The following is a 20,619-nucleotide window of genomic DNA, read 5'->3' as shown; positions in this document are numbered from 1 at the left end:
ATAGACGATTACTGGACCTGGAAGGGCATGATCTAAAATTTGGGTGGCATGGGTATCTACGGTATGACAAAGTTAAAGCCAACACAGAGTTTAATAATCATTATGTAAGGCATGCAGTCCTGAGAGTATGGAATAAATACAAACTTAGGTTTTGTTCGAAAATACCTCTGTGGCTGTCATCACAAGAAGCTCATTTTAGAAGGGAAATGGTTAGTCCACCTAAATGGTTAACTTATCAGGATTTATTGGAATTCTCTCAGGACCAAGTTAAAATTAAATCAAGTAAGGACTTAGCAGCAGAAGGACACACCTGTCAGTGGTTTCCATATATGCAAATTCTGGAGAGATTCAAATTAGAGAAGAGTCATTATTACTTTGAGAAATGTAAAACTGAATTTGAAATAGTCCTTTGTACAAATGATGAACATGTTATTTCTAAAATGTATAATCTTTTGTTGAGGTTTGAGACGGAAGAAGAGCAAGTAAAAGAATGTATGATTAAATGGGCGAAAAATTGTGGACAAGATATATTAATGGAGCAATGGGAAATATGTGGACAAGAGGGCTGAAATTTACATTAAGCTCCAGTATTAAAGAAAATTTTTACAAAATGATGTATCGTTGGTATATGACTCCTGAAAAATGGGCTAGAATGTATAAGGGGGCGTCAAATGTATGTTGGAAATTTGCCAAACAAGAAGGGACATTTTTTTCATATGTGGTGGACATGTAAGAAAGCAAAGAGTTTTTGGTTGCAGATACAATCATTGATTCAGAAGATTCTGAAGATTAAATTTCAGCTGAAACCAGGGACTTTTCTGTTGGGAACAACAGACAGCCAGTTGGTAAAAAGCATTAGAACACTGTTTTTATACTTTATTACAGCAGCAAGAATACTGTATGCACAAAAGTGGAAAACTACAACATTGCCTACAGTGGAGGAATGGTTGACAAAAGTTTTGGAGTTTGCGTCAATGGCAAAACTTACTGCATTGATTAAAGGACATTGGTCAACTTCTTTTTTTTAAAAAAAAAATTTTTTTATTGGGTTAGGATCAAATGTTTACACATTACAGTCAATATTCCCATTTCCCAATTTCTAACCCCCTCCCTTTCCCCCCCCATTTTGTTGACTTCCAACAGTTTTCCAACCCTTTATCCCTTTTCCCTTACTCTTTATATATTCCTCTATCTAACAAATATATATTCTCCCTTTATTCTAAGCAATACTTCTTTAACTATTTTTAATACTCTGTACCCTGACTATGAGTCCCTTTTTCCATAATGGATAAACAATTTATCCCATTTTTCATTATTTCACTTTCAAATATTTCTATATATCATAAACTATGTAAACCATACATTCATATAAATCAGCCAGTTTAACTTATACTCTATATGTTATTCATTCTATCTTCTTCTTTCTATTTTAGTTATATTTGTTTACATTAGTATTTCTATTCCCCTTCAATCATAAGTCTATATATGATATCAATCAATTTGACTCATATACAACTTCAAATAAACATATTCAGTTTGGTACACTATACGGAATCAAAAAGAAAATATTATTAGTTAATCAATCCTTATAGTTAACCCTTATGATTAATTATTTTCTATCAATATTCTATTTATTATTCTATATATATCAATCTAATATCATAACTGCTTAGAAATTCTCTTTTACCTCTTCTCCTCCCCGGTAAAGTCACCCCCCTCTACATTTTATTGTACTTCAGTAGTTCTCAAACTGCCACAGTTCTCCTCCCACCTCCCATTTCTTCTCCAAATATTGTTTCAGCTTCTCCCAGTCTGTGTTAAACTGTCCTGAGTCCAGGTTTCTCAATTTTCTTGTCATTTTGTCCATTTCTGCCATATACAGCAATTTGTGGATCCAATCTTCAATGGTTGGCACTTCTTGTATTTTCCATTTTTGCGCATACAAAAGTCTAGCTGCTGCCGTCATGTAAAATATCAACGTCCTATGATGGGCTGGAATTCCCTCCATTCCCAGGTTTAGTAGCAGGAGTTCTGGGTTCTTATTAATTTGAAATTGTAAAATCTCACTCATTTCTCTTATTATTTCCCCCCAGTACTGCCTAGCTACCTCACACGTCCACCACATATGGTAGAGGGAGCCCTCATGCTTCCTGCATTTCCAGCATTTATTAGAAGTGTTCAAATTCCCTAGCGCAATCTTCTTTGGTGTCATGTACCAACGGTAAATCATTTTGTAAATGTTCTCTTTAATACTAGTGCATGTCGTTGTCTTCATTGTAGTCTTCCACAAGTATTCCCATGCCTCCATTGTTATTTCTTTTTTGAAATTTATGGCCCATTTCACCATTTGTCCTTTAACTATTTCATCCTCAGTATACCATTTCAGCAGTGCTTGGTATACCTTAGATATTCTTTTCTTGTCCTCTTTAAGAAGGATCTGCTCTAGTTCCGAGTTTTCTGTTCGTATACCTCCCTTTACAGAGTCCGAGTTATATAAATCTCTAATCTGTCTATACTGGAACCAATCATAATAAGGTGATAGTTCCTCCTGAGTCTTTATTCTGAGTTTAGATTCTTCAATTCTAGTTATTTCTTTATAAGTTAGACATTGTTGCTCATTATCAACAGCTCTCGGATCTATCACCTCATATGGAACTACCCACAAAGGGGTTCCTTCGTCCAAATAGATTCTATACTTCTTCCAGATTATATATAAACTTCTCCGTATATAGTGATGCAGGAACATCGAGTTCGCCTTTACTTTATCATGCCATAAGTATGCGTGCCATCCAAATATTTTTTTATATCCCTCTAGGGCTAGTAATTTCTTATTCTTTAGCGTCATCCACTCCTTCAACCACACCAAGCAAATTGCGTCATGGTAAAGTCTTAGATTGGGCAGTTGCATTCCGCCTCTTTCCTTTGCATCTTGTAAAACTTTCATTTTCACTCGAGGCTTCTTGCCTGCCCATACAAAGTCTGATATTTTCCTCTGCCATTTTTCAAATTGCTTAGAGTCACTGATGATTGGTATTGTCTGTAGCAAAAACATTACTCTTGGTAACACATTCATCTTAACTGCTGCAATCCTTCCCAACCATGACAAATTTAGTCTGTTCCATTTAATCAAATCTCTCTCTATCTGAGTCCATAGTTTTTCATAGTTGTTTTTAAATAAGTCTATATTCTTAGCAGTCAGTTCGATTCCCAAATATTTCACCTTACTTGTTACTTCACAATCCGTTATTTCCGTTAACAATTGTTGTTTCTGCTTAGTCATATTTTTGCATAGTATCTTTGACTTCTTTTTATTAATATAAAAACCTGCCAAGTCTCCGAACTCCTTAATCTTATCTATCACTTTTGGCATGTTCTCCAATGGGTCTTCTACAATTAACATTATGTCATCCGCAAATGCTCTGACCTTATATGAATAGTCCTTTATTTTAATTCCTCGATTTTTTTCATCTTGTCGTATTTGTATCATCAGGATCTCCAATACCAAAATGAACAGCAGTGGAGACAACGGGCAACCTTGTCTTGTTCCTTTACTTATAATCAATTTCTTAGTCGCTTCATCATTCACCACAATTGCTGCAGTCTGGTCTCTGTAAATTTCCTTAATTGCTCTAATGAATCTTTCTCCCAATTGTAGCTTTTCCATAGTGGCAAACATAAAGTCCCAGTTTAAATTATCAAACGCCTTTTCAGCATCAACAAAGAAGAAACCAACCTCTTTGTCACAGCGCTTGTCATAATATTCAATAGCATTAATCACTGTCCTTAAATTGTCTCTGATTTGTCTGTCTGGCAAAAAGCCTGCTTGTTCCTCCTCAATGACTTCCGAAAGCCACCCCTTCAGTCTCTCCGCCAGTATCTTCGCAAAGATTTTATAATCATTGTTAAGTAGCGATATAGGTCTGTAGTTTTTCACATTAGTCAAGTCTTGGCCCTCTTTGGGGATCAATGATATATTCGCTTCATTCCAGGTATCTGGAATCCACTGGTCCTTTAAAACTCCATTGATCACCTCTTTTAGGAATGGTGCCAGTTCATTGGCCATTACCTTATAAAATTTCGCTGTAAGTCCATCTGGCCCTGGCGCCTTTCCTAGATTTGCAGATTGTATTGCCTTGTTTAGTTCCTCATCTGTTACTTCACTGTTCAGTTTATTTCTCCAAGCTTCCGAAATTACTGGAAGTTTCGTTTTCTCCAAATATAACGCTATTGACTCTTTATTTACCTCTTTCTTATTATACAACTTAGCGTAGAATTTGTAAAAGGCTCTACTAATGGTAGTCTGTTCCAAATACGTTTTATTATCTTCGCAAATTCTATTTATTATTTTCTTTTCCCTTCTCTTCTTCAGTTGCCATGCCAAATACTTCCCAGGTTTATTTGCACCTTCAAACGCTTTCTGATTCAATCTTTTAAGATTCCACTCCAATTCCTTATTATTCATTGCTGTTAACTGTTCTTGAAGTATTTTAATTTCCTGATATAATTTCTTTTTCCCTGGTCTCTTTTTTAACTGTATTTCTTTGGCTTTTATTTTCTCCTCAATCTCTTGTCTTTTCTCCTCTTTCTTTTTTCTTGCTCTACCATTTAAGTCCATTAGTATGCCCCTTATAACCGCCTTGTAAGCGTCCCAAACTTTGTCAGTTGGTACTTCTTTATTTACGTTGTATTGTATGAAGAACTTTGTCTCTCTTCTCAACATCTCCATATTCTCTCCTTCCTGTAGCAAGTCCTCATTTATTCTCCATGCTTTCCTTTTTCTCCTTTTCCCTAATTTCCACATGATTGGATTATGATCTGAGCCTACCATCGGCATTATTTCTACCTCCTTAGTCCATAACGCTAAGTCTTTTGAGGCCCAGATCATATCAATTCTTGATAGTGTACAATGCCTTGCAGAATAAAAAGTAAATTGTCTACTTTTAGGATATTCTCTTCTCCATACATCTTCTAAAGTCTCCTGTTGTATCAAGTCAAAAAAGAGCTTTGGTAATAGTCCTCTTTTCTTTTGTGCAGTTGTTGTCTTTTTATCTAATTCCAAGTTCGTCACTCCATTGAAGTCTCCGGCAAGAATTATCTGGTCGTATGAAAGATCATCTAGTTGCTTCCTCAAATCCTCAAAGAAGCTTTCCTTTGCACCGTTAGGTGCATAAACTCCGACTACCAACACTCTCTTTAAGTCCCAAGTACATTCCACTGCAATAAATCTGGCTTCCACATCTTTCATTACAAATTTTGGCTGTAGCTCCTCTTTTATGTACAACACCACTCCTCTTTTTTTCTTGTTGGAGGCCGCTACAAATTCTTTGCCCAATTTTCCTGATTTTAAATATTTTACATCCTGCTTTCTGATATGGGTCTCTTGCAAACAAACAATATCACATTTTTGTTTTAATAGCCAGTGGAAAATATTTTTTCTCTTATTCGGTGAGTTTAGTCCATTTACATTCCAAGATAAAACTTTACACTCCATACTCATAGTCTTGTTGGTAAGTCTTTTTCATTGTCCCTTATAAATCGCTCCATCTCTCGCTCGGATCTGATGCGCTTTTTGGCCCCTCCAAACTCAAAGGACACACCTTCTGGTAACTCCCATCTGTACCTGATTTTCATGTCCTTCAAGATCTGAATTAGCACTTTGTATTTTTTCCGATCTGATAACACTGACCTGGGTAATTCCTTCATTATGATAATCGTCTTGCCATCAATCTCCAATGGATCTTGAAACTGTTTTGTCACAATCTTCTCTTTCATATTTCGTGTCGTAAACTGCACAATCACGTCTCTTGGTAATTTCCTCTGGGTTGCAATTCTCGAGTTCACACGATATGCCACATCTAGGATAGCCACAACTTCCTCCTCCTCCTTCCCCAGGTATTCAGCTAACACCTCAGTCATCTGTTCTTGCGCTGACTTTCCTTCCACTTCTGGCAAGCCACGAAAACGTAACTGCTTCTCCATGTGTTTAGTTTCTGCAACTGACATTCTCCCCCTCATCAGTCTCATCTCTGTTTGTTGCGTGTCTGCAAAGTTCTCCATCGCGTCTTCTACTGTTTTAACTCTCTGCTGCGTTCCTTGTAGTTCACTTTGTATTGTTTCCATACCTTTTTTCACTTCTGACAGCTCCGATTTTACTGTCTGTGTAACCTCTTTAACCTCTTTAATCAGCTCCAATTTCGTGTCCTTAAGTTCTTTAATCACATCTAAAAGTTTTTTATCCAGGTTTTCTATTGCCGATTGCCACTCTTTTTTTGACATCGTGGGGCTTGCTTTGGCTCGCTCCCACGAGTCCGCTCTCTTCCTTAACTCCGTGGCGTAGAATTTAATGTCCTTTTATTTCAAATGTCCCGGTCTTCTTACAAAAATTAAATTTTAAAGAGTCCAAAATGTCGGGCGTCTTTTCTCTATGGTTTCTCTATGATTTTGCAATCCAAGATGGCCTACTTCCTTTTCCGCTGAGGCCGCGACCCTTCCCCTTTCAAAGATGGCGATTCCCTTCTTCCTGCCCTCCAGCAAGGGCCGCTTCTCTCCAGCAACTCTATTGTTGTTACGCACTTCCTGTCTCCCAGCTTCCCACAGTAGGTCTCGCGATGGTGTCTTTTTCTCACAGCTCCATAACCGCAAGTATTCAAAACAATAGTCCAATTCCTTTAATAACTTCTTTAAACTGAGTCTCTTTTCAAATACAACTCTTGCCGAGTCTTCCCCTCTTTATCGTTAGCCTGTTGCAGTTTGAAAATCTACTTTTATTCCTCTCTGCTTTAATCAATCTGTCCCGTAACAGAAGATAGTGATCTTTACCTTCTCATTCACTTTTCTCAGGTTGTAATCGCTGTTTCGATTTTAACTTCTCCTCTCCGTTTCTTCCCCCAATCGAAGCTTGGGTATGTAGGTCTTATGCCAGCCGAATTGGCCCCAGAACTGCCGCAGAGATTGTAGCCGACCTGTCACAGGGTGGGACCTCAAGGATCGGGAGGGGACCCGTTGTGTAGAGCCCCCCTCGTCCGAGATCTAGCACACCCTAGGGTCTTGAGTGTTCTTTGCCTGCTCTCCGCCTGAGAGCAGTCGGCCGCGGGCTATTTTTCCCCCGCCGGCCACTTAAAACGGCAGTCCGGTCAGCTCCGCAAATGGAGCTGCGTCAGACCTCCATGAATCCCAAACCGGAAGTCGACATTGGTCAACTTCTTGACTGAATGGAAACCATTAATAGGCTTTTTGCATGAAATGGAGAACAAGGATTTGATGACATCTGAATTTATGGATTAAAAAACATGAACAATAGAAAAAAGAGGGGTTTTGTGACTAACCTAGAATAAGTGTGACTCTAGAAATGATATAGACTTGTTGCGGAGAAAATTGGAACTCAACCTGTATTATTATCTAGGGGTTTGTTGTTGTTGTTTTCTTTCCCCTTTTCCTTTTAATTATATAGATATATGTATTGCTAGTGTGTCATGTTTAGAATTGTGTGTTTTTTCTTATTCTCTATGTTTATTGTTTATTATGTTATGGTGTATAGTTTATAGTTTAAATAAAGGAAAATTTGAAGGAAAAAGAAAAGAAAAAAGAAAGGAAGACCTGCCTATCAAGCTAAATTGAGCTTAGATTGGGGTTTCCAGCGCAACAGCAGGAGTTCAGACAGAGTTCAGAAAATCCCTGCCTAAATTGCCAAAGGAATTGATTGCAGGTGCCAGACTGTCTGGCTTGATGAACAGCAACAGACAGCAACGAATGAGGCTTGCAACGACCACCTGTTCATTTAGAATGGGGCCTCACAAACAGCTTGTTTGCGAACAACAGATTGGGCTGTTCGTGCCTTTTTTTTGTTCGTATTGCTGTTCGTGCCCATCTCTAGTCATGACTGAGGTCGATTGCTGGCCCACTGAGCTCACTGGCTTGGCATTTGGGGCTATGCCAGCCCCCACCACCTCTGCTGATGCTGACCTCACCTGCACTTTCCAGGCACTGGCTGCTGCCACTGCTTCCCACAATGCTGCTTCTGAGGTGGATAGGTTGAGTGCTTCTTGCCATGCTGGCATTGGCCACCACACCAGAAGGGCTCCTGCACATCACCCACTCCTCCTCTGACATGTTGCCTCACCCCAACACCTCCAGAGCATTAATCAGTTACAGGGTAAGAACAGTGCAATGATGAGCTGTCAGTTGGTGTGCTGGTGGCATCCCCACGGTGATCAGGCTTCTGGGCACCTTCAAGGGTTGTGTCTAGGCCTGGGAGCATCCCAGGACCTGGACACAGCCATTTTCTGTGCCACAAACAGTTATTTCCCCTTTATTACCTCTGAAATAGACCCAGGATTAAGGACAATTAATGTGCCCTATCCTAGTAAGGCTCTCCTCCTTACTGTCTTTCTCACTGCCTTTCTCTTGGCAGGGGAGAGAAATCTGCCAAGATAATGTAAAAGAAGGAAAACTTAAGGCACTGCCACACAGTACTGGCAGAGCATATGGGCTGGGACTATTCCTGGGCTGTGACCTGGAAAGAAGGTTGAAGACAAAGTTACTGTCCCTGCATAGACATATGGCACCAACAGAATCCTACAGAGCAGCATAAATCAGAGGCAGGTCTTCTGTTTTTGTATCTCTTTTGGCTCTTAAAGGTCCACCTCATGAGGTTTCCAAGATAAGAGGTCATTTGCATTGCCTTCTTCTGTATAGTAGCCCCTTTAGTGGTTTATCATCCAAGTACTGACCATGTTTAGTTTATGAATTCTGATGAGATCAGACTAGTCTTGGCTATTAGTACTGGCTTGAAAGGCTGACTTGAAGTGGCTCTTAGACATGCATTAATAGGTACAACCAAGAGTCTCTACACGAGATGCCTGGGCGCATGTTCATCAAGTGCTGGGAACTGCAATGTTAGCCAGGAAGCGTGGTTTTAAAAGACAGAACTGGTGAAGATCGCTCCAGAGGGGACAGATTCTCTAATAACCCTCAACTGCCTCTAGCATGCCAGACTCTCTTTGCTTCCAGAGCATTTGCCTGCCACCCTCGCTACTTAAAACTTTGAATTAACCAAGACTTGGCAGGGAAAGGGCTCTGGAAGAGGAGACAGTCCAGCACACCAGAGGTGGTGGAGGGTTGTGAGAAAACTCATCCCCTCTGGAGCTATCTTTGCCTGCTCTGTCTTTTAAAACTACGCTTCCCAGCTAACATTGCATCTCCTGACACATGAAGAACACGTGTCAGAAGTCTTGTTTAGAGAGGCTCTAAGAGAAGCAGCATTAAACTTTGAATGAGAATTATCATTAGACTAGGATAAAGTATCCACATTCAGTTATCATACGAGACAAAGTAGGACAGCTTGACTGCTCCCATTTCTCCAGGATTCATATTTTACAAACTAAATTCTCATTGCTGTAGTCCTGTTGTATTTTTCAGTCTGCTACAAAAAATAAACTTGTTCAGTATTTTACTTCAGCTTTTACATCTTGTGTGTAAATAGTTCAGACATAAATACCAACAGGAGATAAAATTAGTAATATGGTAATTTAAATGCAGAGAATATTACCATGAAAATCAAAGAATACAGTATAGCCTTAATCTTTAAACTGTAGCAGGTTTTATACAGGCTTGTCTCAGTAGAAAAGAGTATTTCACATAGAGCAAAGTACTGGAGGGTTTTTTTTTAATACACACACACGCACGCGCGCGCACACACACACACACACATATATATAATTTTGCCAGAAACCATAGATGTTTATTTTTATTAGCATATCTGAGGTATACATCCCTCTAGTCACCAACTTTATGCTTGTAGTGCCAAATAGACAGGTATTTAAGAAACAATCTAAAAGTATAATTATGGGAAATTTGCATGCCTTTCATGCCTTTCCTTTTGTAAATGGAAGCAACAGTGGCTTTACAGTGAACAACTGCAGACTCCCCAACTCTGTCCTGAGCAGGTGAGTTTTTAAAACATTAAATCCAAAAATAACAGCTACCATTCTATGCAGAGCACAGCATGAGGAATCCTATTGATTCAAATAGACATTGGATTGTGACTTAGAATATGGGAATCAAAATGGGAATCTTGACAAAGCTCACATATAATCACATGCTAATCAAGATAACACCTGAAGTATTTCTCAGCAGTTGATCATATATGACCACTGGCAATTAATTCATTTACATTTTTCATCATCATTATCAGGAAGATGTGCTTCTGCTGACCTTCCTAATCTTCATTTGCTTGATGTTTGTGTGTAAATGTAATTGAATTTAAACATAAGTCCAAATCCAACTTTGAACTTCAGCTCTAGTCCAAAAGCCCACAAAATTAGAATTAAGTTCCATCAAGCTAATTGAGCTGTACTTCCAGAAAGATAGGCACTACCCTAAGGTATTAAGGCATTCAGTTATACTGTTCAGGCATTCAGTTATTCAGTTATACAGTATTACAGTAATGGATGTACTTACCAGTATAAAAAACATTGGAATCACAGTCAAGATGTTTAGGATAAACTGACTTGAAACCATTGTTCATCTTGGCAAGGAATGCCAAAAGGAATGCCACAAGGAATGATTATATATTTTTGAAAAGCTACTCTCTTCCTAGTGGGCAATGTGTGTTGCTCACTCTTGCTGCATTTATTTTGTCAACATATTCAGTATGTTTTTTCTGCTGAACATTAATGAAAACTTATACACACAGAGATACAGTGCTACAACAAGGGCTGTAGGGTGGAGTGGCAAGTTAAAAACATTAAGTAGTTCCTTTAAAGTGGATTATCGTTATTTCCAACAATGCATTTTAGGGATGGAACTTTCAGTGATAGGCCACAATCCAGCGCACATGCCCATTGAAATCAGGGATGAGCTTACTTCTGTGCTTATGACGTAGACCTCACTTTCTCTATATTCTGCACAACATGTATTAAATTAGTTATATTTGCTATTCTATTTTCCCCTCTCCTGTCATGTCTGAGCCCCATCCATGCCAATGCTAATATTAAGTCAACATTTCATACTGTAACTTGATGTCATATTGCCAATGCCATAACTGTTTCTTTCACAGGCTGCTTGCAGGTGCTTATCTAATGGAGCGTAGAAACTTTCAGTGTTCATGACCTTGTGTACTACTCACTCATTGCTATGTCTTGCTTTCACAGTGACTCAACTGATAGCACAGCTATGTGAGATGTTCTCAGGGCAAATTTGTGCCAAAAATCCTGTTTACTGTTGGGAGGAGGAAGGAGTAAACGTGTGTGTTAAGGGGAAGATTGTCCGCAAGAATTATTATTGCTGTCAATCTTTCTCTTACTGCTCAGATGCTTACCTTGCTTCTGAGTAATCCTATGGACATATCTGTGGAAATGATCTGATTTCTGAATAAAACCATTTAACCAAGAGCCTGGATTTCTTGTTGCAATGGTACAGGGATCTATCTGCCATAGCCTGCCATCCATAGCCTGACATCTCCATTTCCCAGTATAAATTGTAGGGTTATTGTTTTAAAAGAGATAGATTAATCAAACCAAATAAGAAGGCAGACAATATGCAGTATATAAAGTAGATTTTTTCTAGAAAAAAAATTAACCTACATGTAAATGCATACTACAGAATCATGTGTTTCTGAGTAGTATGTTCGTAATATTGATACAGTTGAAGAACATTTCATCCTAAAAAACATATCCTCATTTCTCCCAATTAAAACAAGTATATGCTTAGATATACACACATATACCCACATACTTAAAATATTAAAATATATAAATATATTTATATTAAAGGGGGCACTTTACAAAATGTAAGCATCATTTTTCGATTTGTAAACCTCTGTTACACCCTGGGTCCTTTCCTTTGGGATTGCTTGTTTTTCCTCGAGTCTTTGAATCTTTTAAAGCCTCTCTCATTATTTTTGTTGTCTGAAGTTGGGCAATAATGTTACTGTGATTAATTAAGTAAAAAGACATGGAAATGGGGGTGTGGTAATCATCAGATAATAAAGCCCTTTGGGTTTTGCAATGCATGAGGTGCAACCAGGACCCTTTATCCCCAGAGGTCTGATTATCTCCAGGAAAACTACACATTCTTATGCTTGCTGTATAGTTATTATGGAATATCTTTACACTTTATAAAATAAATTACTTTAATCACTGAAAATTGCCAGTGTTGTGAGGTTTCAGCTGTGAGGTTCACAGAGCTTAATCTGCCCATTTCAAGTCTGAAATAACCAATAATTGTTCTAATAAAAGCAGGAGTAAATCATTATTTAAATGGTAGGATCATTGCTTCGGATTGGCAGAGGCACCTATCAAACATTGGGTGACATGGGGCTCTTATTTAACCATAGAATCAGAATTATAAACCATAATACTTTTCATCTTCATAACTAAAACAACTTGGTATCTGTATATTGTGCTATCAATATTTGTTTAGACGACACTAAAACATTTTTGATAGCTTGAAAGTGAAGCCTGACAACTATTTTATCTGGGGAGAAGTCTAAGAACACTTTAAACTAAATCATCATCAGTATTACAGCAACTGTAATTCAAAGGGAATTACTGTGTGATCCAGTGTCCCTGTAATTTAATGTATGTGGGAATGACTACTAGACCAGTCAACGTTCGAATATGTGAACATAAGAACTGTATTAGATTAAAGAAATTGAACACCCCACTTGTTAATCTTTGTCTCACTGCCAGCCACACGGAGAAGCAGCTGCGATTCTGGGTCGTGGAATACAGAACACATCTTCAGGTTTACGCAAACTCCTGCAGAAAAGAGAAATACTTTGGATCCACCACCTCCAGACATTGATGTCTTGGAGACTAAATGAAGAAGTGAACTGGACTTGCTGTGTCTGATAGAGATTTGTTTTGGATGCCTGCTTGGGTTCCCATTTTGACAGTGCTGTGTTCTTGTAACTTTATTGTTTTGTCCCTTCTCTCATCTCTTTTCTTCCCCCTCCTCTCCACCTCCCTTGGGAGCATATCTCCATATAGGGGTGTGCAAAGGCACACTGTTTCAGGATTCTCATTTTGGGTATACCCAAAACGAGAATCTGTTTCGGCAACAGCTAAATCAGAAACAGCAAGCCGTTTCGGGTTTAGTGATTCGGGTATCGTTTCGGGTTGTTTCGGGTTTCTTTTCGATGGGAAAATGCCTCCGTTTTCCCGGATGCCTGGGGGAGGCATTTTCCCACCGAATCAAGCCAAAATTGGTGGAGACCTTCCTCTAACTCCTCTCTAACAAACCCCCAAGTTTCAGACCGATTGGACTTTGGGAGGCCATGTTATGGCCCCCCAAACCAGGTCCCCCTATCCTCACCTAAAAAAGGGAAACGTGAACGTATTTTTAGCTTGCTGCTGCTAATCTTCTTCATTATTTCCTATGGGGAAAAAATGAAGAGGCAGGCTTGTCTTGCCCCAACCCTCAGGGGCCCTTCTCCCACCTTTCCTCCCACCCCCCACCAAGGCTCAGCCTGCTCCCACTTGGGGGGGCATTTCATGGCCTCCCCAAGTAGGTGCTCTTTTCTCCACCAATTCCTCCTGGGAGAGGCTTGTCTTGCCAGGGGTGGCATTTTGCATACAAAATGCCCCTCAACCCTCTGGGGCCCTTCTCCCACCTCTACTCCCACTCCCCACGAAGGCTCAGCCTGCTGCCACTTAGGGGGGCATTTCATGGCCTCCCCAAGTAGGTGCTCTCAGCCCCCAAAGTCCACCCCCCACAGCCCCACACAAACCCAATTCCTCCCGAGCAGCCACACACAGACTCAAATCCCGATTCCCCACATTAGCCCCTCACAGACCCAAATCCACCTCCAGCAGCCCCACACCCATAACCCCAGGAACAGGCTGGCAAAGGCCAGCCCTCCCCCTTTGTTCCCTATGCTGGGAACTTCTAAACTCTCTTTCCCAGGGCAGTTCCGCACAGCCCAGGGGTGCCACAATGGTGGGCAAACTTCTGAGTGCCAACTTGTCCCTGGGAAAGAGCACCTGACCTGACACACAGACAACCACCCCCTGACACCCCCACCACCTACAGAGAAGCCTGGCCAGCCTGCCGTACTGTTTCCTATGATGGGAACCAACTGCACATCAAAGAATAAAACACGAACAACACAAAATAAATTTTTTAAAAAATTATTTTCTCACTTTCAAAGTACAAGTAGGCAAAGCATTATGACACATTACACCAGCAGTCCCCCACACAGAAAAATAACACAACTCACTTAACATCAGAGAATCACAAAAACACAATTCCTGTCAAAAACACTTTATTTCTTGAACAGCTTTAGGCTACACAGCAGGGGGGCACACCAAAGGGTATGCCAGAAGTATCTTACACAAAAATAACACAACTCACTTCACATTAAAGAATCACCGGAAAACACAATTCCTGTCAAAAACACTTTATTTCTTTAACTGTTTTAGGTTACACAGTAGGAGTGCACAACAGGGCATGAAAGCAGCGTACTACACAAAATAATACAGCCCACTTCACCTTTTTTGACAGCAATTGTGTTTGAGTGATTCTCTGATGTGAAGTGAGTTGTGTTATTTTTGTGTAGTAGACTGCTTTTACGCACTGTTGTGCCTTCCTACTGTGTAACCTAAAGCAGTTAAAGAAATAAAGTGCTTTTGACAGCAATTTTTGGGGTGATTCTTTAGTGTGAAGTGAGTTGTGTTATTTTTGTGTAAGATACTGCTGCCATGCCCTTTGGTGTGCCCCCCTGCTGTGTAACCTAAAGCTGTTCAAGAAATAAAGTGTTTTTGACAGGAATTGTGTTTTTGTGATTCTCTGATGTTAAGTGAGTTGTGTTATTCTTGTGAGGTGGAATGCTGGAATGCCCTTTGGTGTGCCCCCCTGCTGTGTAACGTAAAGCTGTTAAAGAAATAAAGTGTTTTTGACAGGAATTGTGTTTTTGTGATTCTCTGATCTTAAGTGAGTCATGTTATTTGTCTGTGTGGGGGACTGCTGGTATAATGTGTCATAATGCTTTGACTACTTGTACTTTGAAAGTGAGAAATGTTTTTTAAAAAACTTTGTGTTGTTCGTGTTTTATTCTTTGTTGTGCAGTTGGTCCCCATCATAGAGAACAATGGGGCTGGCTGGCCAGCCATCTCTGTAGGTGGTGGGGGAATTTGAGGGAGGGTGTCTGTGGTTCAGGTGCTCTTTCACAGGGACAAGCTGGCACTCAGAAGTGTGTCCACCATTGTGGCATCCCTGGGCTGTGCACATTTGCTCTGGAAAACAGAGTGTTATAGTTCACAGCATAGGAAACAAAGGGAGAAGGCTGGCCAGCCTGTTCCTGGGATTGTGTGGGGCTGCTGGGGCTGGATTTGGGCCTGTGAGGAGCTACTGTGGGGATTTGGATCTGTGTGTGGCAGCAGGGGGAGAATTTGGTATGTGTGAGGCTGTAGGGGGTGGACATTGGGGGCTGAAAGCACCTACTTTGGGAGGCCAAGTGGAAGCAGGCTGAGCCTTGGGGCTGCACCTTGGTGGGGGGGGGAGGAAAGGTAGGAGAAGGGCCCCTGAGGGTTGGAGGCATTTTGCATGCAAAATGCCACCCCTAGCAAGACAAGCTTCTGTTATTTCCCAGCTGGAAATCGTGCAGAAAGGGGGGGGAAGAGCACCTACTTTGGGAGGCCATGAAATGCCCCCCCAAGTGGGAGCAGGCTGAGCTTTGGTGGGGGGTGGGAGGAAAGGTAGGAGAAGGGCCCCTGAGGGTTGGGGGCATTTTGCATGCAAAATACCCCCCCTAGAAAGACAAGCCTGCCTCTTCATTTTCCCCCCATAGGAAACATGGAGATCAGCAGCAGCATCCACAACGTAAGAGATCAGCAGCAGCAAGCAAAAACCTTTCCCTTTTAGGCGAGGATAGGGGGACCTGTTTTGGGGGGCCATAACTTGCCCCTCAAAGTCCAATCTTTCTGAACCTTGGGGGGTTGTTAGAGGGGAGTTAGAGGAAGGTCTCTACCAAGTTTGGCTTGATTTGGTGGGAAAATGCCTCCCCCAGGCTTCCGGGAAGCCTAGTGGAGGCTTTTTCCCATTGAAATGCATTACTAAAACAAGCTGAAATACAGAAACGTTTTGGAAATCGCTGTTTCGGATTTCCCAAAACATTTCGGGTTTTCTGAAACATTTTGGGAAAACCCGAAACAACCCAAAACAGGTTGTTTCGGTTTTTTTTCGGGTATCATATACCCGAATTGCACACCCCTATCTCCATATCATGTGGGAGATATTGTATCACCCTGAACCTCATGAGGTTAAAATGCCACTTTATTTCAACTGCAGATTTATGAAACACACCCAAATACATTGGAAACCAAGCCTCAGGTTTGTTTGAGATTGGAAAGTCTTGGGGAGGGGGTGGTTAAAGAGTTTAGTATGGAATAATTGGTTCATTTGTAACATTTTTCCTATAGAATACAATACCAAATTGTCTGAGTGCAGTGTTAGTCTGCAGTAACATTTGTATTATACCACACAATACAAAAGGTAAATTTTGGTAGAGGCCGTTTTCACATGGCCTTAGTGTTTTTTCAAAAAAATATTACTAGAGCATAGTGGCTGCCAACACTAAAAACAAAAACAAAAAAAAACTTCCCCCTTTTCTCTTTCAGATAAAGCATCAGGAACATTTCTATATTGGTTTCTGAATGTATGGGTGTGTTTGATTATAAATATTGTACAATTGATCACTAAGGAAGGCCTTAGGGCCGAAACATGTATGGTCTGTCTTTGTGTTGGTCATTGAACTGTATCATCATCTGTGTATGGAGAATGTTTTAGCAAATTTTAAAATATGTAAGTAGCCTGCCATTCAGGCCTTATATTTTTAATTTGTTTTTAACCTATATTTTGTGTACATCCGTAACAAATAACTTCTTGGAATATATTTTACATTTTATGTTGTAATTTGACCCCTCTATTTTCCCCCCATCAACGTGATCTCCCCTGATTTCATGACCCAACCCTTGATGACTCTAAACTGAACATTCAGCTACCTCCATTGAAATGTGTTGTATAAGAGTCACCCTCAAGCGATCTGAAAGTTCAGTTTGTGGTGATTAATGTGCGAGAGCTGAGTCACACATTACAGTCAACATGTTATGAACATGAACCAGCTCTATATTTTTATCATGTTTTTCTAAGACACTCAGGACCAGTTGTCTGAACAAGGGGCCACATCAGTGCCACCCTGAGCAAGCAAAGCTGTCTTTCCAAGCATTGCTCCTTCCTCCTTTCTCTCTCCATTGGGAACTGTCTGTTTGGCTAGCTGTGGAGGACTCATCTATGGTTATACAGAAAACTATCTAATAATAATTGCGCTTACAGGCAGAATGCCCAGTCTTCCCATTACTGCCCCTGTCTCTTTTCTCTCAGTTATATAAGGAATGATCAGCTGAAGCCAAGAGCTTCACAAAGCCTTATTTTCTCAAGCAATAAATGTACCAGTCTAACTTTGAAGGCTTTGAGGTTATACTGACACAACTTCTTACCCACATTTTATAATTCTTGGTTACATATATTGCAAAGGCATGTAAAGAAACAGGCAAAGGCACATTTCTGGCCAAATAGCGGCAGAGCTGATTTTGTACCCATCTCCCTCAGAGAACTGGAGGCAGACATTGGGCCTGTGGAAAGAGGAAGCAATGCAGCCAATAGAGAGCTGAGAACAGAAGGCTACTTAGTAGATTTGACAGCTCTGGGTTGAACATTCCTGGAGATTTTGGGGGTGAAACCTGGGGAGGGCAGGGTTTGGGAAGGCAAAGAACCTCAGTGGTGTATAATGCCGTAGAGTCTACCTTCCAAAACAACAATGGGGAACTGATCTCTGTGGCCTGGAGATCAGCTGTAATTCTGCAAGATCACCAATCACAACCTGGAGGTTGGCAACCCTACTACTTAAGCTCTTCCATCATTGTTTGGCATGCTTTTTTTGCTAGGGAGCTCCCCACCCTTCCCTCCCAGTGACAATAATGTTGGATTAGTCAATTGCTTCAGTGCTGAGTAAGAGATTTGGGGTGCCTATCTGATTGGCCAGGATAAGAGACATTTGTTTTACTGTGTCACATTTGTTGTTGTGGGGTTGGATTATACAAAACAGCCAGATTCTGAGGAGATGGCAGAATTTGTTCAGATTAGATGTTCATTGATTGATTAGATTGACAAGCACCCCAATATATCCAAGAATGGGGAGAAGCAACCAAACCAGTCACTAATGGTTGCACAATCCCAGAAGGCTAGGCAGGATTAATCACTCAGGGCAGTACATCAAAATGTGAACCTTTGTGCTATATAGTGTTGGAGGATGTGGCTGATGGGAACATCCCTCTGTACAAATTTGATGGAGGCAAAGAAAAGAAAAGGCATGGCCTGTGGCCATATCTGGCTGGAGCCAAGGTGGGTTGCCCAAATGCTGGCAAACCCAATGGGGCAGCCTCTTAGGGAATCCACAATGAGTTTAATTATTTTCACAGTTCTATTTGTGATTAATGAAATGAATCCTAGCTTAACCCTTGCATTTCATCTAATGTCTTTGTTTTGAGGAAGAGGTGCAAAATGAGCACTTTTTTCTAATTCCCCCCTCCCCCTTTCCTTCCCAGAATGCTAGTTTCTTCACTTCATGGGCTACTAAAATACACAATTGGGGTATTTTAGTACCCCATGAAGTGAAAAAATACCCCAGTGACAAAAATCTATAGAATATCTATGATTTATTTCCTACTGAAGTGTATTTTTAAATAGAGATGGGCACAAACAGAAAAAACAAACAAACAGGGACTCATGAACAACCACAAACATGGCCCCATTCATGAACATGTTCACGGTTGGGTGTTCATGGGGGCCAGCAGGCTGTCCTCCAGCCATCATCCAAGTCAAGCCCCCCTCCCCCCAGAACTTGAAGGGGTAGATCCCTACCGCACAACTCCCAGAAACCTTACCTGAGCAGGCAGCAGGAAAGGTACCAATAATAAATAATAGCTTGGCCCAGAGCCTGGCAGCAGCCCTGGAACTTGAAGGGGTAGATCCCTATCCCACCACCACACAAAGAAAATTCAAGCTCCAATGCACTCTCTCTATCAAAATGCCAACAGCAACTGTCTCTCTCCCTCTCCACTGTCTGCAAAGTCAGAGCTGGGAGCCCCCCTCCCCCCAGCTCTTTGCTCCCTTGTAACAAATTTGAAGCTACACACTTGAAAGGAAGACCTGCCTATCAAGCTAAATTGTGCTTAGATTGGGGTTTCCAGGGCAACAGCAGGAGTTCAGACAGAGTTCAGACAATCCCTGCCTAAATTGCCAAGGAAATTGATTGCAGGTGCCAGACTGTCTAGCTTGACGAACAGCAAGACGAACAGCAACAAATGAGGCTTGCAATGACCACCTGTTCGTTTAGAATGGGGCCGCAAACAGCTTGTTCATGAACAGCAGATTGGATTGTTCGTGGCTTTTTTTGTTCGTATTGCTGTTCATGCCCAGCTCTATTTTTAAATCAGAAATAAATTGTATGTGGCTATACTTTAGGGATATTGTTGTTTACCACTTACTATACAGTAACAATGTCCTAAGAGGAAAGGTTATAGAGTCACTTTTCTCAGAATTCTACCAAAAAAGGGCCACTAAGGTAGTGAATTCATCCCAATAATGTTTCTTGAACTGCTTTATGGACATAGATTGCAGTATATTGTTTCATCTTGTATGTCTTTACTTGTTTTTTTTACTTAGTTTAATATTAGTATTTCTTATATTGTTGTTTTTGGTGTAGTGGTTAAGAGCGTGGGATTCTAATCTGGAGAGCCGGGTTTGATTCCCCACTCCTCCACTTGAAGCCAGCTGGGTGACCTTTGGCTAGTTACGGCTCTCTCAGCCCCACCCACCTCACAGGGTGTTTTGTTGTGGGGATAATAATGACATACTTTGTAACCATTCTGAGTGGGTATTACATTGTCCTGAAGGGTGGTATATAAATTGAATGTTGTGGTTGTTGTTGTTATCCTGTCCCCCACACCAATGCCCCTGCTTCTTGTGAGCCATCTTAAGCAGGTCTCTGGAGAGACAACATATACATCTTCTAAATAAATACATCAGCATTTTTATTTTCTGTATCAGGAAGAGGAAAAAGCAGTGATAAGAGTATCTTTGTTCCCATCAGAAGAAACAAGGGTAGAAGAAATGAAAGAGATCTACTTTGACCTGTCCAATGAATTCTATTACCTTCAGTGACTTCATATTCCTGAAGAGGTAAATCAACTGAGATATACACAATGGAAACATACATTATATACATAATTTTAAAGATGTAGAATAACACATAGCAAGAAATTGAATAGACAGATGTACCCCAGTTTTATTCCAAGTAGGAGATTAGTTTAAGCAGAAAAGGTATTGCTTCACCCATTTGTGAAGAATGTCTTTTGTACAGGGCATACATGGAAGCTTCACTCATCTGGACAGGGCCTTCTGCAGATACCGCCCTGCATTTGGGCAAAATCAACAGCTGCCCCCTTATGTGCTTTCTCTGTGGTAGCTCCAATCTTATGGAATGGCCTGCCTGAGTAGGTCAGGAAGACCCCCATTCTCCTGATTTTCACAAACTGTGCAAAACTGCATTATTTAGGCAGG

This window comes from Eublepharis macularius, chromosome 2 (genome assembly GCF_028583425.1).
Source record: "Eublepharis macularius isolate TG4126 chromosome 2, MPM_Emac_v1.0, whole genome shotgun sequence".
Taxonomy (NCBI): domain Eukaryota; kingdom Metazoa; phylum Chordata; class Lepidosauria; order Squamata; family Eublepharidae; genus Eublepharis; species Eublepharis macularius.
Note: the sequence above shows the minus strand (reverse complement) of the source record.